The 5,168-nt window shown below is 44.8% G+C and overlaps 1 long non-coding RNA gene across 2 annotated transcripts; it reads right to left on the bottom strand.

Annotated features, from left to right (window-relative positions):
• Positions 1–887: 887 nt before the first annotated feature.
• LOC125551508 lies at positions 888–4,022 on the bottom strand. 2 transcript variants are annotated; one of them, XR_007302746.1, is made up of 4 exons: positions 3,583–4,022; positions 2,093–2,260; positions 1,845–1,990; positions 888–1,546 (listed from the first exon to the last, which is right to left on the bottom strand). It is a non-coding gene; the product is annotated as an uncharacterized LOC125551508 (long non-coding RNA). The 2 variants fall into 2 exon arrangements; XR_007302745.1 differs by having other exon boundaries at positions 888–1,990; positions 3,583–4,021.
• Positions 4,023–5,168: the final 1,146 nt, after the last annotated feature.

Genomic DNA, 5,168 nt, shown 5'->3' with positions numbered 1-5,168 from the left:
CGCTTCATCGACGGTGACGTCCACATCAGTAGGAGCTGCTGCTGCTTTAGCTCTCGCTCGTGTCGTTGCTCTACTCTTGCTCTCGGTCCCCTGCCTGGTCTGCTCTTGCTCTTACTCTTGCTCGCGCTGCCGCTCTTGCTCTTGCTTGCGATCTTGCTTTGATTTAGCTACACTTCAGTCGACTGAATCGAATTTTCGGTCAGTCGATTTTCAGGGGGTGGGGGGCTCGCCAGAGTTAAGGAAGAACCAGCCGCAGCAGGGAGGGGGCTCGCCGAAAAGGTACCCCACTATCTATCTTAGGGTTCAGGGTAGGGGCGGTGGTGGGGAGGTGGCGTGGGGATCGCCAAAGAAAAAGCTCGGCACGGGGGGGGGGGGGGGGGTAGAGGAATGCCCGAGGCGGTGGCGGACCGACGGGGGGGGGGGGTTTGGGGGGCGGGCGGGGCGGCGCACCGCCGACTGTGTGCGGCCGGGGACGGCGGTTTGGCCGGTGGTGGCTGGCAGCTCAGGGGGTGGAGACACCTTATTTGCCAGGAAAACGGGCTAGTGGAGGCAGAAAAACTGTCAGGAATGCCTTTTGCCGGCATTTGCAAACTGCCCTTGAAAGTCCTGTCGAAAAAGACCATTCCCGGCAGTTAAAAGAAACCCCAGCAGTTCCTCTGCCCTAGATGGTTGAAGCTTTGCCGGCAGTTAGAACTATTCCCGGCACATCGATTTTTGCCGGCAGGCTGACAATCCAGGGCAGATAGAAGAATTCCTGGCAGTGGATGTGCCCTTAATTAAGTATAGTGCCGACACAAATATCCCCTTCCAGTTCAACCTGTCATTTATCTCCACTTGATTTTGTACCATAATTTAGAATACAATGTATACATGGAACTTCACACGTGTAGAGTAATTAGGTTGTATCGTATATATAACAACAATACATATCTCAACAATACATAGCTATACATCTGTAGGTTCACAGGTCCAATACTACATCACGACATACATAATTAGAAATACATTTGTAGGTTCACAAGTCCTGTACTACCTCATAGCCAAAAGGACAACAATCCATCATCCATACATACATACTCCTACATGGGATGGCCATATGTCCTACAAATGCAACATCACTAAATACAACATCTGGTTTCAGTTAGAAACAGATCCATCCTAGAGTGCTACTTCATCAGATAGATATTAAAATGTCCAAAAACTTCCTTAGATTCTAGCAATAGATCCGTTTAGCTGACAAAACACAGATCTATAAACTTGTGAGTGCAAGAGCAGTATACAATAACCTGAAAAAAGAAGCAACTAATTAATTAATACATCTCACAAGTATTTATGTTCCATAGTGTATTTTGACAACCACCTGAAAGTAAGAGCTAGTCAGAATAATACAACAATTATTCCACTGAAGAATATACGGACACAAGAACGTCATAGACATACCAATCAGATCAGTTACCAAACCTTCGTCTTGCAGAAATACAAAGAACAAGCAACACATTCACGCGAGGAGGCCAATTTTTTCAAAGGCCACACAACTCGTCGAGTCCTAAAATGCATTAATGCTTCTTCACATAAAAAAATTCCATATTTTTCAAGACAACAATCTTGTAAACAGATTATGAGGATAGATGGTCTGCAAACCCAAACTAACACTAGAAAGAGCAAGTACTGTAGTATGTATTCATTAGAGAGACAATAAATGGCATATCATGTTAATCCTAACAAGGTGCCAAGATACTACACCACCTAGAACAATTGCACTGCAATAGCAATCCTTTCTTACAAAAAGTCAAGATAGAATTTACAAAGATTACTCTAGCAATAACAACATGAGGCCGCAATACCTCATGCTCCTCACAGCCCCAGCGCTGGCGAGAGGAAGCCAATCTTGGTGTCCATCCTAAGAGTGCAGCCCAATATGCGTGTCCACGGCAGCATCACAATGAAGGGACAGTGGGACGGCATCATGTCCCCTGAGTGGAGGAGCGACCTACACAATTCAGCTGCTTGTGAGCCTAATTAAAATGATCAGCTTTGTTACTTCCATGAAAGTGGCTGAAATGTCTTGTATACAAGCAAGAAAATCATTTACTTGTGAATATTCTGAAGAAGAGCAGAATCTTGAGCGGTTTTGCCTTTTCTGGAAAAAAAAGAACAAAAATGATAGTTTTAATCAAGTAGGAACCCACCATTTTTCTTTGGTAGTGGGCCAAAAAAGCACTCTCTTAACGGTGACCACAATAACATCCGCTTCCGCTCCCTGCAAGCACAAGAATTTTCTTTTCATTTCATGTGAACCACATCTCAGCCATCATTCACCATGCATCTGGACAGCTTTGGACCCAGTAAGGTTTTTCTACAAAGATCGGAGTGCTAAGTATAAGACTATTAGGAGAAAAGGTGAATTTATGGCATGTCGCATGTGTATTCTGGACTTCTGGTCAATTTGTACAGATGTAAATTTTTGGAGAAAAAGCCAGCTACAACCATCAACCACAAAATACTAACCAATCTCCAAAACTAAGAAAATATTACAATGAATACATATTACACGCCACTACAACTGCATCACATCATTAAAAAGCATATAACTTTCATAATAGCAAGATATAAGCATTTACGAATGATGTATATCAGGTTCATAACAGCGAAATATGCAAGCCAGTCTAAGAAGCATGCATGTTATCTGTCATTACCTCATATTCTAGAACATATCGTCTTATTTATACTAATCAAATATATTCATTACACTTATTCTGGAACTTGTCATGTTAAATGTAGATAATTTAATGAGACCATGTACTTTCAGGGAGGGTCAAACAATAAAATCATATATCCAAACATCAGATATGACATGCAGTTTTACAAGCTCCCGGCCACCTTACGTGCGCAATAAAAGTAGCAAGACATCTCAGTATCTCACAAACACACCAGGGCACAACATGTGGGATTAAATATAACTAAAGAACTGCATTTGAGAGCAAAATATTTATGCTAGATTGCTACTAGCTGACTCAAATTCAATTGGCACAATGTCATCTGGCCACATCGACATTTGCCAGTACTAGCTTCTAGTCAGAGCAAACTTGAGCTAGCATCTATATTCAGTCACATCTATTGGCTCCCTGAACATGCAGCATTGCAAAGCTTATAGACAGAGCAAACTTGAGCCATGCATTTCTGAACAACCAAGAACAGCAGACCCACAAAAGCCCATATTCAATCACATCTATTGGCTCCATGTATATGTAGAATTGCCAACAAAATATCTAAACAACAACTAGAATTATTATTTGAATTAAGAGGGCTTTTTTCGCTGCAGAAATTCTAAACAGGACATATGAATTTGATTGATTAAGCTATAGCTGCAGTGAGGATATGATTTTAACAAGAGGGAAAGAGAGACAAAAACGGAACATATTTAGTACGTAGAAAATAGTTATCATGCAGCAAACTCTCGATAATAAACTTTATCTGGACCATTCAGTTAGCAGAATAGAGGAACAGAAAGGAAGAAGAGGGAGCAGCGTACAGACACATGGTGTGGAAAGCAGAAGAATAGAGAGGTGGTGGGCGCCAGACCTACAGGCCTGCCCGTGATGGCGGGAGCACGCAACGAGGGTTGAAAGGCGGGTAGAGCGCATCGAAGGCCAGGCTCACCCCACCAGCGCAGCCGCCATGGTGAACGAACCTGCCGACGCCAACGTCTACTGTGTGCTATGGACGGAAGCAAGATCGCCAGGCCGTTCACGAAGGTCGCTTGTGAACTTGCCGCTGACCTCCAACGGCGGCGTGGATGGGGGATCCGAAGATGGCGCCATGGGTGGTGGATGCGGGGGCGACGGCACTAGGCGGAGGCATGGGTGGGGATCTAGAGCGGCGGCATGCGTGGGGGATCCAGGGTGGCGGCACTGGGAGGCGGCGGTGCTGCTTCTAGCGCGAGAAAGATGGGGAATTGGGGATGGTGAGTGGCGGCTGAGGGAAGGAGTGGATGCGGTGAAGGGGAAATTAATTAGGGCTTCGTGGTGCTTCTAGTAACTTCTACCGTTTCACGTCTCCCGCGGCCTCGCGTGCTTTTTGGGCCGTAAGTTTTGGGGCTCGCCGACGTGCATACGGGCAATGACATTCTGCCGTCATTCACTTTTCAAGGCAGATAGTCTGACTGTAAACATGCAAGCAGATGGACTGCCCTTCAAGGTTAACCATTGCCGACAGTTAAGATGCCCTATAATATTTTTCTCGGCAGATAAATCTTTGCCGGCAGTAAAGATGACATGGATTCTTAACCTTTCCCAACAGTTGATTGCCCCCAAAGTTTTGTCATCGTGTAGTGAGGTTGAAGATGAACTGCTACACGACCAGCTGCCCCGGCTCTCCCACACGCTGTTGCTACTGCTTTTCTGCTACTAGTGCAGTCAGTTTCGACAGTAAAATTCAGTTTCGATAGCAAAATTCAGTTTCAACAGTTAAATTCAGTTTCGACAGTTAAATTCATTTCGACAGCTAAGTTCAGAGATGAGCTGTTAATGTATTTTACATCTAGCACTTTGTGGTTATGTATTTTACGTCATCTATTGGAGATGCTATTAGAATTCCACTCAGGTTAACGTTGTCTCTCTTGTCCTCTTCAGCCTCGGCGTCGTACAACTCACCGGAGCTGCTCCAACGATGAAACCCTCCATCACAGCGGAGCAGTACCTCGGGCTCCATCTCAAGATGCCTAAGATCTTCTTCCCCTCCTCCGACATTCAAGTCAGCCGGATCATCCCCACCGACCAACCCAATCACGCTGAGATCAACATGGCTTCGCCAAAGAGGTTGTACACTTGTTGCATCTATTTTTTACTCTACATGTTATATATATTGTCCACTGGGCACACGTAGTCACGTGAAATATGATTAGTTTCTCCTACTATATGACAAGCAGTGAGGTACCAGACAACTAACCTATCCGTGATGGACTCTCTTGAACGCCATCATTATTTATCTCTGCGCGTTTGAGCTATGCATTTGTCGATGGGCCTGGTAGTTGAGCTAGTAGGGCAGTGGCATGGGTCCAAAGTAGTAGAAGTAGCACAAAAACATTTTTTGAGCGTAGGCTTTTCCTTGCTCAAGCCTTCCTACTAGAATGGCCAGTGCTTGAAAGGAAAACTGAAGGAAAAACATCG

This window comes from Triticum urartu, chromosome 4 (assembly GCF_003073215.2).
Source record: "Triticum urartu cultivar G1812 chromosome 4, Tu2.1, whole genome shotgun sequence".
NCBI lineage: Eukaryota > Viridiplantae > Streptophyta > Magnoliopsida > Poales > Poaceae > Triticum > Triticum urartu.
The sequence above is the reverse complement of the archived record's forward strand: the minus strand, read 5'-3'. Positions and strand labels throughout refer to the sequence as shown.